Consider the following 16,910-nt stretch of genomic DNA (forward strand, 5'->3'; position numbering starts at 1 on the left):
CATTACCTGCAGTAGAGAATGGTTTTCAGAAATAAAGATGTCATGGTTAGGAATACAAATTGTTATTGGTATTACAGATTTTTCACTTCAACCTCATACCTTACTTCATTCTAGGGTAGACAAAAGTTAAAACTATGAAGCCTCTATCCAGAAAAGAAAAACACTATAAATTGGACTTCATAAAAATGAAAAATGTATTGTTTACCAAAAGATGCTCTAGCAATTATGAAGAGACAAGCCACTGAATATATATACACAAATATACACATCAAGAACTAATATACAAAATAGATAAATAGATTTTAGAATATTTAAATAAAACATATGTTTCAAGAATATATAAATCACTCCTAAAAATGAACAATAAATATAAAAAAACTCTTAGAAGACAGTCTTTTCAGTTTTTTACAAAGCCGAACATACAATCCAGCAGTTGCATCGCTTTGTATTTACTGAAATAAGTTGAAAATTTATATCCAAACAAAAGTCTGCACATGAATGTTTATAGCAGCTTTATTCACAATCGCCAAAACTTGGAAGCAAACAACATGTCTTTCAACAGGTCAGTGGATAAATAAAATGTGGCATATCCAGACAATATAATAACTCAGCAATTAAAAAAAATGAGCTACCAGGCCAAAAAAGACATTGTAGACTTTAAATGTATATTGCTAAGTGAACGAATTGATGCTTTTCAACTGTGGTGTTGGAGAAGACTCTTGAGAGTCCCTTGGACTGCAAGAAGATCCAACCAGTCCTTCCTAAAGATCAGTCCCGGGTGTTCATTGGAAGGACTGATGCTGAAGCTGAAACTCCAATACTTTGGCCACCTGATGTAAAAAGCTGACTCATTTGAAAAGACCCGGATGCTGGGAAAGATTGAGGGCAAGAGGAGAAGGGGATAACAGAGGATGAGATGGTTGGATGGCATCACCGACCCAATTGACATGAGTTTGGGTAAACTCCAGGAATTGGTGATGGACAGGGAGGCATGGCATGCTGTGTCCATGGGGGTCACAAAGAGTTGGCCACGACTGAGCGACTGAACTGAACTGAAGTGAAAGAAGCAATCTGAAAAGACTACACACTATGTAATTCCACTATATGACATTCTGGCAAAAGCAAGACTATGCAGACAGTAAAAAGTTTAGTGGTTTCCAGTGGCAGGTTGAGGGGTAGGAATGAATAGGCAAAGAGAAGCTTTGTTGGGAATGAAACTATCCTGTATAATAATATAATGCCATTATACATTTCTCAATACCCACGGAATGTACAATTGAAAGAGTGAACTCTAATATTAACTACAGACTTTAATTAATAATAATGTATCACTATCGGCTCTTCAACTGTGAAAAGATATACCAAATATATCTTTCAGTAAGGAAAGAGGTGAATGATAGGAAGAATTTATGAGGGAGAAGGAGGTAGAATATGGGCACTCTGTACTTTCTGCTCAATTTTCCTGTATACCTAAAACTGCTCTAAAAATAAAACTTATGCATTAAAAACAAAAGACAAATGACTCAATTTTTTTAATGGGCAAAAGTCTTGAATAAACTAGTCTGCAAAATAAGACATAGGAATGACCAATAGGTATATGAAAAGGTGATAAACATCACTAGTATAAAGGAAATACAATAAGAAACTACTTTATTCTCATTTAGAATGGCCAAATTTTTTAAAGAACTAACATGATGTTGAGAATGTGAAATGGCTGGAACACTCATACGCTGGTGTTAGGAAGTAAAATGATGTAGCCATTCTATAGAGCTAACAGGCAATTTCTTATACAGTTAAACATATATCAGCACTATGACCCAGTGATACTGCTCCTAGAATTAAAACGTATGTTCATGAAAGTTCACTCCTAGGATGTTCATAAAGCATTGGAAACAACCCAAATATCTATCAGCAAAAGAATGAATAAAACAAACTGTGGCACATCCATATAATCAGTACCATTCAGCAAATTACTAATACACACAACTCAAAGATGAATCCCAAAAGCATTATTCTGAGTGAAAGAAGCCAGCTATACCTGTATGGCTCAATTTGTGTGTAATCCCATAACAGTCGCAATTACATTTTGGCAGTAGAAATCAGAACAAAGGTTGCCTGAGGCTGGATGTATGTGCAAGGGGGATTGATTACAAAGAGAGACAAGAGAAATTTTGAGGGTGATGAAAGGGTTCTATATCTTAACTGCAGTGATGGTTACATGGTTCTGTTCAATCTTAAAGCTCATCCAACTGAACACTTAAGATCCATGCCTTCTAATTTATATAAATATACTTGATTTTTTTTTAAAAAAAGGACTGTGGAGTATTATCTTCAAAGACCTTAACAAAAGAAAAGCTGATGCAAAATTCTCAATATAACAAATCTGACATTTGATAATAAAGATACAGAGTACTTTTAGCATTTGGGAAAAACTAATGAAGCATAACACCCATGACTCATTCTGGAAGATACTGCTAATTTCCAAATTTTGATTATCTATCTCTCTGGGTCCATTCAGAAGGCACTTTTTTTGTATAACGTGTATGTGTACAAATTTCAGTTGCCATGTGTTGTGGCCTGAATTGTGTCCTCACCCCAAAATTAATCTGAAGTTTAACTCTGGGTCTAGAAGATCCCCTGGAGAAGGAAATGGCAACCAACTTCAGTATTCTTGCCTGGAAAATTCCATGGACAGAGAAGCTTGGCGGGCTAGAGTCCATAGGGTTGCAAAGAGTTGGACATGACTAAGTGTGTGCACACAACCATCATTATGTCAGAGTGTGACCATATTCAGAGACAGGGAATTTACAGAGGTGATTAGTTAAAATGAGTTAAGATGAGCCTTAATCCAATATGTCTAGTGTCTTTATATGATGAGGATATTTGGTCACAGACCTATACAGATGGAAAATGATATCAGTTCAGTTCAGTTCACTTCAGTTCAGTCTCTCAGTCATGTCTTACTCTTTGAGACCCCACAGAAGATGTAAAGACACATGAAAGAGGGAGCCATCTACAAGCCAAGGACAAAAGCCTGGATTGTATCTTTCCATCATGGTTCTCAGAAGGAACCAACCCTACAGATATCTTGATATTGGACTTCCAGCCTCCAGAACTATGAGAAAATAAATTTCTGTTATTTAAGCTACAAATCTGTGGTACTTTGTTATGGCAGCCTTAGCACACTAGTACATCATGGTTAAGTTAACTCACACCACTTCCCAAAAATAGGGTTCAAATGTCAGTTACCACTTGAATAATTGCATAGTGTGTTAGTCATTCAGTCTTGTCCAACTCTTTGTGACCCCATGGACTGCAGACCACTAGGCTCCTCTGTCCATGGGATTTTTCAGACAAGAATACTGGAGTGGGTTGCCATTTCCTTCTTCAGGGCATAAGGTACAGATGTTTTCAACTAACTCTTCAATCCACGTGTTACTGTATAAATAACAAATACACATCATGATAAATGACCAATCATATCATTTTTTACACAGTGTGTCAGTGATTGGTCACTAAACAGCTGATATGTTCAGACACAGACTGCAAAGCACGCATGCTAAATGTGTTACATACTTTCCCCCCAGGGAAAAAGCCACGTGACATTTTATAAAAATGGATAATAGAAAGATGGTACTGGTCAACAAATGAAGGTATAGCAACGAAACAAGAAAATAAAACTAAGCACGATGTGGTCATAATGGAGAGAATGAAAAAGTCACAGAAGTAACATGTTCAAAAACACATTAAAGGACCCATAAAGAAATTTCACAGTATTAAAAATGAAAGGGGGATGATCTATATCTAGAAACAAGTATGATCATTTGCCAAGGTGTAGAAAAGATGCTTATTTGCTATCATTTTGCCCCTATGTGCTGGGAAGCGGTTGTGATTTTCTAGGATCTCAAGGAAGCTCAGAAGGTCTATCCCTGTGTGTGGTTACAAAGCAGATGTCCCTAAGAGCTTACTGGGAATCTCCCGGGAATGTTACTTCTGCCTATGCATCTGGCTGCAACTGCTGCTGGAGTGTAATAGACTGATCTGTTCAACCTTCTAAATCTCATGCAAGTGCCTCTTATTGGCAGACTTCAATCTGGGACCATTTGGGACAGGGGATTCTGAGAAATTGTTCTCTAGCTTCTCTTCTGTGATGCAAAAACAAAACAAACAACAACAGCAACAACAACAACAAAAAGCTTAAAATCCTTTGATGGTTGTAGTAGGGAGAATAATGGCCACTGAAAGATGTCCAATCCCTGGAACCTGTGAATGTTACCTTACAAGTGAAAAGGATAAAATTGCACATTTTTAAAAGCTGAATTGTACTGTATGTAAATAATCTCAATAAAGTATACATTCAAATCATCTCAATAAATATATATTTAATAAAGTATACACCTGGGGCTTTCCAGGTGGCACAGTGGTAGAGAATCTTCCTGCCAATGCAGAAGACTCAAAAGACACAGGTTTGATTCCTGGGTTGGGAAGATCCCCTGGAGAAGTGAATAGTTACCCACTCCAGTATTTTTGCCTGGAGGATTCCACAGAGAAATCCTGGCGGGCTACAGTCCATAGTGTCACAAAGAGTAGGACATGACTGAGAACACACACACACACACACACACACACACACAAATCATCTCAATAAAGTATGCATATATATGAAGAAGCACTCGTGCTTACGCTAAGAAGTGTAGTATAAGGTTATGCAGTATTGTGTTCCATGCACTCTGTTGCTGATCTACTGCCTTGTCTTACTGATGCAGGTATTAGAATCAGGGCTGTATGCTCCTTGGTCCTGCTGGACCTTCAGCTTCAGCTTCAATTCCTCTAACTTATGGATGAGACATGTTCGCTTCCTAATAAAAAAACATTGGCATCTCTTGAAGTTTATCTGCATCACCAAAGAGGTGGTGGGAGACTGATGGGGATATTAGCTTATTCTAGTACTTTTCTGGTTTCTCCATCTTACACACGCTTTATCTCCTAACTTCCTGCCCTGCTCTCTTCAGAGCAAACACAAACTCAGAAGCAACAGTTGTACAGAGATTCTTTTAACAGTTCCCACAATAGCACATGATCAAGTAATTCCAATAACAGACATTGCATTCTTTATCACTTGTAGTGGTTCTGATGCAGTGGCCATATAGGTCTAGTTTCCATACTATCTCCATCTATCTGCTTGGACAATATGATTGCCCACTTTGCTTCCCCACATTTCCAAACTACATAGCATTTCTCCCAGATACGAATTATTTCAGCTTTTATCTTATGACAAAAGTAACAGACTGTGCTTTAGCTGCTCCCTTAAAGCCACATTTTGCCATTTCCAGTCTCCATCACAAGTAAACAATATGAAAAAAATACCATTATTTTATTGATATAAGTGTGCATCATTGGAGATCATTTTTGTATGCTAGTTATCCTACGCTTTATCTTATAAGATCTCCCAATCTGTGAGTTTTTTCATCTGAAATGGGAGTTTTTGATACTGATTGATTTTCATTAAAAGACACTAGGCTATGTTCTGAGTCAGGGTAGAGGTGGTGGAATATTAATGTCCACACTGATAGACTTTCACACCAGTGAAAACCTAAAATTTCTCTGCTAGGTTTGAATATATTTATTTTGGCAGCCTATAATCAACACTAACCTTGGACATGGACATGGAAGAAAGTAGAGACAATTCCCTGTGATTTAAGCTAATATCCTGTGAGATACGGTTTCTCTTTTCATTTAAGTTCTGCTGTTTTGCCTGGAGAAGACTCTTAAGAGTCCCTTGGACTGCAAGGAGATCCAACCAGTCAGTCCTAAAGGAAATAAGTCCTAAATATTCATTGGAGGGGCTGAGTCTGAAGCTGAAACTCCAATACTTTGGCTACCTGATGCGAAGAACTGACTCACTGGAAAAGACCCTGATGGTGGGAAAGATTGAAGGCAGGAGGAGAAGGGGACGACAGAGGATGAGATGGTTGGATGGCATCACCAACTCAATGGATATGGGTTTGAGCAAGCTCCGGCAGTTGGTAACGGACAAGGAAGCCTGGCGTGCTGCAGTCCATGGGGTCACAAAGAGTCAGACTGAGCGACTGAACTGACTGATTTTGCCTGGCCTAAAGATAATAGAAAAATCATAGTTTAAAGAAATATGACCAAAACAAGCCCAAAGGCACTTAGTTCCTTTGTATTAAAAAGCCTGGTCTTACTTTTCCGAAAAGAATGGCCAATAAACCTTTGAGATAGTTGGCCTCATTTTGTGAGCAAAGTGAAACAAAACTGCAATGTTGATAATATAGCACTACTTGTTCAAATAACAAATTAAACAAGGTATACACATTGTTTCAGTGAACAATTGCCTTAAGTGATGCTTCAGAGAACTGTTCATTACAAAGTGATAAAATATGAAACTAGTAGAAACTGACTTCTCAAAATAGCACCAAATTTTATCAGACTTTCAAAAGAAACTACTGCAAACAGTGATAAATCATAGCTTTGCAACAGTAGGTCCCTAGGCTTATAAGAAAATAAGATTGATGCACTAAAGATAAAATTAAAGTTTGCATTACCATTAACTTTTAATTAATCAACTCTGTACCTACCTCTGAAAACACAATAGCACTCTCTGGAAGCCCACTTTTGATGGACAGTTTCGAGACAAAACCTCTGTGTTACTTCTGTTGTGATGAGACCTGTTATCTCCTTACAGCAGCTCAACAGCCAAAGGAGCTTCGTGACTGAACTAGAACACTTGTGAGAACTGAGGACAAAGGAATTGAAGGTAGCCTGTGTTTCACCAGGGTTCTTATGTCTTTCATTAGAACGCTCTTGGGCATTCAAATAGTTTGGAAATGCATTGCCTCATTATCTCATGGAAGCCTGTAGTTTTTATATTTGACACATAACATTGTATAAATTTTAGGTATGCAAAATATTAATTTAATATATTTATATATTATAATATGATTACCCTTTGTAGTGATCATTAGCACCTCCATAACATAATTACCATTTGTTGTAGTGGGCATAATTAACATTTAGTCTCTTAGTAAGTTGGCTGATTATAATACAATATTGTTGTTTGTATTCACTAAACTGTGCCCCAGGACTTATTTTTCAGCTAGTTGCAAATTTGTATCCTTAAACTTAATCTCTCCTATTTCCCTACCCCTCTGATTCTGGAAGCCCCTACTCTGTTTTCATGAGTTGGGCTTATTCAGATTCCACACATAAGTGAGATCACACTATCTAAGTGCCCACCAATGGATGAATGGATAAAAATATACAAATATTTCAACGGTGAGAAAGAACAAAATCCTGCCATTTGAGACAAATAGATCTCTGAGATATTATGCCAAATGAAATGTCAGACAAAGGAAGACAACTCTGAAAGTCTATAGTTTTAGATCTAGAACGAACCTTGGAGGTCACTCAGTCCAAGGTCTAGAGTTTTTAAACTTGTTCCATTAACAAATGCAGAGGATGAAAATTCCTAACAGAGTAAGGAGATGTTAATAGTTGAGGAGATAAACACAGGGCCAAGTGAAGATGATTTGAGGATGGCTTTGAGTTTCAATACTTTCTGTCCTTGCTGCCACATATCAGGAAAAGTACAGGGTTGCCTTATGCACTTGGAGCTAGGCCATCAACGTTATGATCACTCCTTTTCCAATCTGCTCAAGATCTGTGTGAAAGGATTTTCAGAATGAAATGGAGGACTTTCTATGCAAGGCTCTTATTTTACATGTGGACCTTCTCACCCTATCCTTACCTATTCAGATCAGAAAACTACTTGAGATATGATTATTTTTCTGACTCAGTTTGTTTTAGTTTTTCTTTCCCTCTAGTTTTAGTAAAAATTTTTATTTTGAAAATCCCAGTTTGTCATACCTTGGCAATAAGGAACAAAAAAGAAAGATTTTTTTAAAAATTGTTGTTGTTTTTTCTTTAGCTACAAAGGAAGTGGCTATAGATTTCTCTTGACATGAGGTTTAATTAGAAAAATTGTAACAGAGAAATGCCAAGGAGAAGGCAAAAACTCATAGTGAAAGAGAGGAGTGCACCTGCCTAACGTCTCCCATGGGCTTGGAGAAAATGTTTCAGGAGCAGTTAAGTGGCAACAATACAGTAATGATAAGAACACTGGGAATAATAATAGGCAGAATTAAGAGCACTGGCTATGCCATGTGATTTTAGGTAAGTGACCTGACCTCGCAACTATAGCTTCCCCTTCAGAAAAATGTACTGCCAAATTTGAAAAATTATCATGTATATTAAACCATATAATTGTTTAGTTACTCTTTGCAATCCCATGAACTATAGTCCACCAGGCTCCTCTGTCCTTGGGATTTCCCAGGCAAGAATACTGGAGTGGGTTGCCATTTCATTCTGCAGGGGATCTTCCCAACCCAGGAATCTAACCTGCCTCTCTTGCACTGCATGGGGACTCTTTACCACTGAGCCACCAGGGAAGCCCAAATCAGAAAATGGATATTAATTGAAAGTAATTCGTAGATGATAGGCATTCAGTGGATGTTAATTATTAAGAGTGTTTCTTCCAAATACATTGTGTAGTTTCTTGTGCAGACCACTCCTGACTCACAAATGTTTGGATGTTTGGGGGCTTCATATTTTTTTCAATATCAGTTTTGGACTTTGGCCTTCCATCTGAATTGTTTTGTAACAGAAGTCCCTTTCCATCAGAAATTGTAATGCTCTGTGTTCATTATAATTTGTGGCTACTCTAGAAATATTCATGGTGTAAATGATATGCTTATTACCCAAGAGAAACACACTTTGAACTACCCAGTTGAGCTGGAACTAAATCAACTTTTCCAAAAGTGAATCATAATCCTCACTAATACACTTTGACTGCTGTTCATTATGCTTGCAATTGTGGCTGACACATTTATTGAAATATTTCCATCTAACTGGACTCTCTCCCAACTAGTTAGCATATGATAGATACCCCCGCTCCTTCAAGTCTTCTGATATTGAGCAAGAATGAGGGACTAAATGCCAAGAAAGCTCTAGGCTATGGTACTTATATTTTTTTGGTGTGTGTAAACCACGAGAGAAAATTCTCTCATAAGAGGAAAAAGGATATTGTCTATCACTTTGTAAAATTAATAGATTTTATATTTTAGAGCAGTTTTAGATTTACAGAAAAATTAAGCAGAGACTACTTCCCTCCCATTTTTCTGTGTTGTAAAAACTTGTTGACACATTTCAGGTGAGAAATTTACTTTCTGCTCCTTTCACTTCTGAAGAATTCAATTTTAATAACAAATCTGCTACAAATGAAATGTTATTCAACAATCATATATTTCTTCCTATTATGAGCTCATCAAAAACTTTCTACTACTGATAACCATTTGCAAAGGAAAAGGGGGAAAAAACGTAGGATTTCCAGTTCTGAATAGAAAAATATCCAAGAGAGACTTTTGTGCAATCTTCCTGTGCCAATAAAAACACTAGCCTCATTTTCGGGTACATAACTGGCTCTGTGAGCTGAAAAAATCAGTTTACTTGGCTAACTGTCCCACTTTCCTTAGCTGCAAAATGAAGAAGTGGGACCAGCTAAGTGGTTCTTAATGTTGGCTGCTGCATACTGTAACCTTCTGAGAGGCTTTACAATCTTACTGAGGCCAGGTCTCAAGAATAGTTTGTATAATATAAGAATGATCTTGTCCTTAAAGAGTTGGCAGAATTTGACCATAAAACAACTGGATGGAATGTGTGTATATGGGTTTATGTGTGTGTGTAGTTTACCCAGGCAGATTTTACCTTACAGAATACATTTCTTTAGTGGTTATGTATGTGCTATGTGCTCAGCTGTGTCTGACTCTGTGACCCCATGGACCATAACCCTCCAGGCTCTTTCAGTCCATGGGATTCTCCAGGCAAGAATACTGGAATGTCTTGCCATTTCCTTCTCTTTTAGTGGTTATAGATTTATTCAGATTTTCAATGCTTTTGTGAAACACTTTTGAGAAGTTTTGTTTTTCTAGGAAATTATCCCTTTCATACATGTTTAAATGATAAAGTCATTCACAATGTTCCCTTTTGTTTTTTAAATCTTTTCTAGCTGCAGTTATGTTCAGATTTTCACACTTAATATTGTTTATTTAACACCTATTTTTCTTTTGGTTCCATATTTCCACTTTTATCTATTACATTTTCCTTGCAAACAGAATTTTTGTTTCTCTTCCTTGTTTTCTTGCTCCTTTACTTCCACTTTTATATTTATTTCCTCCTTTTCAAACTTCTTTGTGCTTTATTCTGCTGTCATTTTTCTAATTTCTTGGGTTGTACATTTTGCTTACTAATTTTAAGCCTTTGAGCTTTTCTTGTATATCTCTTTCAGTCTACAAATTTCTCTCTCATTACTGCTTTGGCTATATCTCAGCACTTTAGAGGAACCAGAGATCAAATTGCCAACTTCCGCTGGATCATGGAAAAAGCAAGAGAGTTCCAGAAAAACATCTATTTCTGCTTTATTGACTATGCCAAAGCCTTTGACTCTGTGGATCACAATAAACTGTGGAAAATTCTGAAAGAGATGGGAATGCCAGACCACTTGACCTGCCTCTTGAGAAATCTGTATGCAGGTCAGGAAGCAAAAGTTAGAACTGGACATGGAACAACACACTGGTTCCAAATCAGAAAAGGAGTACGTCAAGGCTGTATATTGTCACCCTGCTTATTTCACTTATATGCAGAGTACATCATGAGAAGCTCTGGGTTGGAAGAAACACAAGCTGGAGTCAAGATTGCCTGGAGAAAGATCAATAACCTCAGATATGCAGATGACACCACCCTTATGACAGAAAATGAAAAGGAGCTAAAAAGCCCCTTGATGAAAGTGAAAGAGGAGAGTGAAAAAGTGGGCTTAAAGCTCAACATTCAGAAAACGAAGATCATGGCATCTGGTCCCATCACTTCAAGGGAAATAGATGGGGAAACAGTGGAAACAGTGGCAAACTTTAGTTTTTTGGGCTCCAAAATCACTGCAGATGGTGACTGCAGCCATGAAATTAAACGACGCTTACTCCTTGGAAAAAAAGTTATGACCAACCTATATAGTATATTCAAAAGCAGAGACATTACTTTGCCGACTACGGTCTGTCTAGTCAAGGCTATGGTTTTTCCTGTGGTCATGTATGGATGTGAGAGTTGGACTGTGAAGAAGGCTGAGCGCCGAAGAATTGATGCTTTTGAACTGTGGTGTTGGAGAAGACTCTTGAGAGTCCCTTGGACTGCAAGGAGATCCAACCAGTCCATTCTGAAGGAGATCAGCCCTGGGATTTCTTTGGAAGGAATGATGCTCAAGCTGAAACTCCAGTACTTTGGCCACCTCATGTGAAGAGTTGACTCATTGGAAAAGACTCTGATGCTGGGAAAGATTGGGGGCAGGAGGAGAATGGGACGACAGAGGATGAGATGGCTGGATGGCATCACGGACTCGATGAACGTGAATCTGAGTGAACTCCGGGAGATGGTGATGGACAGGGAGGCCTGGCATGCTGCGATTCATGGGGTCGCAAAGAGTCTGACACGACTGAGCGACTGAACTGAACTGAACTTTGATATGAAATACTTTCATTGTAATTCAGTTAAAAATAAGATTTGATTCTATTATAGTTCTGAATATACTTCAGGCATTATGAGAAATATATTCTAATATTTCTAAATATATTGGGAGTTAGTTATTTTTTGTTATTTCTGATGTATCATTTCATATTAAAAAATATTGTCTGATCTATATGATATTGCTTGATACTTGTTCTGGACTAAACTGTTGTTGCTGTTCAGTTGCTAAGTACTGGCTGACTCTTTGTGACCCCATAGACTGCAGGCTTCCCTGTCCTTTACTATCTCCCAGAGTTTGCTAAAACTCATGTCCACTGAGTCAGTGATGCCATCCAGTCATCTTGTCCTCTGTCTTCCCCTTCTTCTCCTGCCGTCAATCTTTCACAGCATCAGGTTCTTTTCTAGTAAGCCAACTATTCATATTAGGTGGCCAAAGTATTGGAAATTCAGCTTCAGTATCTGTCCTTCCTTTGAATATTCAGGATTGATTTCCTTTAGGATTGACTGGTTTGATCTCTTTGCTGACCACTAGACTCTCAAGAGTCTATTCCAGCATCACAGTTCAAAAGCATCAATTCTTGATGCTCAGCCTTCTTTATGGTCCAACTCTCACATCCATACATGACCATTGGAAAAATCATAGCTTTGACTAGATGGATATTTGTCAGCAAAGTGATATCGCTATTTTTTTATACACTGTCTAGATTTGTCACAGATTTCAGTTCAAGGAGCAAGCATCTTTTAATTTCATGGCTGCAATCCCTGTCCGCAATGATTTTGGAGCACAAGAACATAAAGTTTGTCTCTGTTTCCTTTGTTTCCCCATCTATTTGCCATGAAGTGATGGGACTGGATGCCATGATCTTAGTTTTTAAAATGTTGAATTTTAAGCCAGCTTTTTCACTCTCCTCTTTCATATTCATCAAGAGACTCTCTAGTTCCTCTTCACTTTCTGACATTAGTGTGGCATCATCTGCATGTATGAGGTTGATATTTCTCCTAGAAATCTTGATTCCAGTTTGTGAGTCATCCAGCCCAGCATTTCTCTTGATGTACTCAGCATATAAATTAAGTAAGCAGGGTGACAATATACAGCCTTGATGTACTCCCTTTCCCAATTTGGAACCAGTCCATTGTTCATGTCCAGTTCTAACTGTTACTACTTGATCTGCATACAGATTTCTCAGGAGGCAGGTAAAGAGGTCTGGTATTCTCACCCCTTTAAGAATTTTCCAGAGTTTGCTGTGATCTGCGCAGTCAAAGGCTTTAGCATAGTCAATGAAGCAAAAGTTTTTCTGGAATTCCCTTTCTTTTTCTATGATCCAATGGATGTTGGCAATTTGATCTCTGGTTCCTCTACCTTTTCTAAATCCAGCTTGTACATCTGGAAGTTCTTGATTCCAAGCAAGTTGAAGCCTAGCTTGAAGGATTTTAAGCATTACCTTGCTAGCATGTGAAATGAGTGCAATTGTATGGTAGTTTAAACATTCTTTGTCATCACCCTTATTTGGGATTGGAATGAAACTGACCTTTTCCAGTCCTGTGGCCACTGCTGAATTTTCCAAATTGGCTGGCATACTGAGTAACACTTTAACAGCATCATCCTTTAGGATTTGAAATAGCTCAGCTGGAATTCCGTCATCTCCACTAGCTTTGTTCATAGTGATTCTTCCTAAGGCCCACTTGACTTCGTATTCCAGGATGTCTGGCTCTAGGTGAGTGATCACACCATCATGGTTATCTGGGTTAATAACCCCTTTTTTGTACAGTTCTTCTGTGTATTCTTGACACCTCTTCTTAATATCTTCTGCTTCTGTTAGGTCCTTATCATTTCTCTCATTTATTGAGCCCATCTTTGCATGAAATATTCCCTTGGTATCTTTAATTTTCTTGAAGAGATCTCTAGTCTTTCCCATTCTATGTTTTCCTCTATATCTTTGCATTGTTCACTTAAGAAGGCTTTCTTATTTCTCCTTTCTCTCCTTTTTTCTTGACAGAATCTCAGTATTTACTTTTATACACTACGTTTTTTTTCCATTTTTACTGAGTTATAGTTGACAAACATTGTATGTACTTAAGGTGTACAATGTGATGATTTGATATACATATACATTGTGAAATAATCTCTACAATCAGGCCAGTTAACATATCCACAACCTCATAAACTTGTCTCTTTTTTTTACTTTTTTTTTAGCATGCATAATCTAATGACAACATGGTGATTATAGTTAACAACACTGTACACATATATTTGAAATTTGTTAAGAGAATGGATCTTATGTGTTACGTATCTATTTTATTTAATGTACTATATGTTTTCTGAAAAAAATTATCCTCTAATATTAAAGTTGTTTGTTGTTCAGTTGCTAAGTCGTGTCCAACTCCTTGTGATTTCATAAACTGCAACACGCCAGGCTTCCCTGTCCTTCACCATCGCCCAGAGTTTTCTCAAACTCCTGTCCTTTGAGTCAGTGATGCCATGCAACCATCTCACCCTCTGTTGCCCCCTTCTCTAGGTGTGAAATTCTATATATGTCCATTAGAGTGCTTGTGTGTGTGCTTAGTGACCTAGTCATGTCTGACTTTTTGCAACACTATGAACTGTAGCCCACAGGCTTCTCTGTCTCAGATATTCTCTAGGTAAGAATACTGGAGTGGGTAGCCATTCCATTCTCCAGGGGATCTTCCCAATCCAGAGATCAAATCCAAGTCTCCTGCACTGGAGGGGGATTCTTTACTGTCTGAGCCACCAGCTAAGCCCATCCATTAGAATAGGATTCCTACTTTTCCTGTACAAATATCCTATAGTCAACATTTTTACAGTTTACTCCATTAGTTTCTGAGAGATAAATTTGAAAATATTCTACCATGATCATAAATTTGTGATTTTTCTTTGTACATTTTGTGATATTTTTGGTGTTATGTATCTTGATTCTATGTGTCAGGTGATTATAAATCATCAATAATATATATTTAAAGTAAATTTTAGCATAACCTTTATCCCTAATAATCTGTTTTTGCCTTAACATATATTTATTTTGATATTCATGTGTCCATAACACATTATCCTTGGTGGCTTAGACAGTAAAGAATCTGCCTGTCAAACAGGAGACCTGGATTCAATCCCTGCGTCAGGAAGATGCCCTGGAGAAGGAAACGGCAACACACTCTGTTACTCTTGCCTGGAGAATTCCATGGACAGAGGAGCTGGGTGGGCTACACAAAGAGTTGGACACAACTGAGAGACTAACGCTTTCAATTTTCCACCTTTATAACACATTAATCCTGATGTGTTTTCTTCCATTCCTTTATCTTTAGTCTCTCTCTGTCTTTGCATTTTAGGCATATATCTTATAAACCATATATGGCTAATTTTGTTGTATGTGCAACATAAGAACCTTGATTTTAAATGACAATTATGGTTATGATATATTTGAATATATTTCTATTATTTTCTTTTAGTTCTTTTCTATACCCCTTCTTTGTTTTAATTTACCTTTTTCTCCTCTCTCGCATTCTATTCACTAATCCACTCTTTTTTTTAATCTCTTTCTTCCTTTTGGTATAAAGTGTTAGTCACTCTGTTGTGTGCAACTCTTTGCAACCCCATGCAAGCCCATCAGGCGCCTCTGTCCACAGAATTCTCCAGGTGAGTATACTGCAGTGGTTTGCCATGTCCTTCTCCAGAGGAACTTCATGACCCAGGGAATCAAACCTGGGTCTCCTGCATTGCAGGCAGATTGTTTATCATCTGAGCCATCAGGAATTTTATTTCTATTATTTTAGTTATTAGCCTTAAGATTTTAAATAACTGACTTAAAATCTAAAATTTAGCAGTATCTCTACTCTCTTTTTGAATAATTCAAAACCTTAAAACATTTTTGCAGAGATCATTTTCTTTCATCTTACATCTAATGTTATACTTCCATTTGGTCTTATACCCTTCTGAAATCAGCCACAATTTTCATTTTATGCCATCCATACCTGAATGACTCACATATTATCACTTTGTTAGTTACCATTGCTTTTTAAATCTCACTCCTTTCTTCTGAGTTCAGATTCTATCATTTTGAAGTAATTATATTAATAGTTATTTCAGCAAGTTGCTATGACTGGTGAACTCTCATTCTTTATTTATTTGAAAGATATATTCATCTTTACCTTACAAAGTAGCTATAGAATTCTAGATTGATGATTGTGTTCTTCCATTACCTGAACTAATGATTTTATTTTGTTCTGGCCTCCATCACTGCTTTTGAGGAGCTTTAGCCTGTCTAATATTCTGTGATTTCTTTACAAGCAATCTTCCCTCTCTGGTTACAAGACATTTCCTTTGTTGTTAGTCTGCAGTTACACTATTATATGTCTACAAAAAGTCTCAGTTTTATTTATCTTCTTGTGGTTCATTATCCTTCCAGTGACTGAGAATTCATATTTATAAATTCTAGAAAAAACTTTGACTATTGCCTCATTCCTAGTCTAATTTCTTTTTCTGGACTGTCTCATTCTATCTGCTATGTCTCCTGATATATCATTCATATTTTCTATTTCTTTATCTCTCTGAAATGAGCTCTGGATAATATTTTCAAATCTATTTTCTAGTTCACATGTTCTAAATAGATTATATACAGCTGTGCCCAATATTGCGATTTTAAGCTCAAAGACCATAGTATTCATTTTTGGAAGTGTTAGTTGGTTCTTTTTCAGATATACTCATTCCTTTTGTTTTTCATTTGTCTTGTTATCTCACGGATTTTATTCCCACTAGACCTTTAATTATCACAAACATTTATTTTATGGTCTATCAGATTATTTTAAGATCTACTGAGTGGAATGTGGGAAGGGTATGAAGCGTCCATCTTCTGTGTCTGCAGTTCTTATTCATGATGGATCATTTCCTTCTGTGTTCTTAAATTCTGGATTGTGAGTTATTCCTTTTTTATAATGAATTTATTTTTGGCTACACTGAGTCTTTGTTGCTGCATGTGGGCTTTCTTTAGTTGTGGCAAGTAGGGGCTATTCTCCAGTACTGGCGCACAGGCTTCTCAGCGTGGTGCCTTCTCTTGTTGTGGAGCACAGACTCTAGAGCACAGACTCAGTCATGGCACACAGACTTAGTTGCTCTGCAACATGTGGGATCTTCCCAGATCAGAGATCAAACCCATGTCTCCTGCATTGGCAGGTGGATTCTTTACCACTGAGCCACCAGGAAGCCCGTGAGTTATTTTTGTACAACTGTGTATGGAGGAATTGTGGGTCATCTGGCCTGGAGGTATATCTGTTCTGGATAATTTCATGTTTGCCAATGTCCAGGGACAGGT

The sequence above is a fragment of the Ovis aries genome, chromosome X (assembly GCF_016772045.2).
Source record: "Ovis aries strain OAR_USU_Benz2616 breed Rambouillet chromosome X, ARS-UI_Ramb_v3.0, whole genome shotgun sequence".
NCBI classification, from domain to species: Eukaryota; Metazoa; Chordata; class Mammalia; order Artiodactyla; family Bovidae; genus Ovis; species Ovis aries.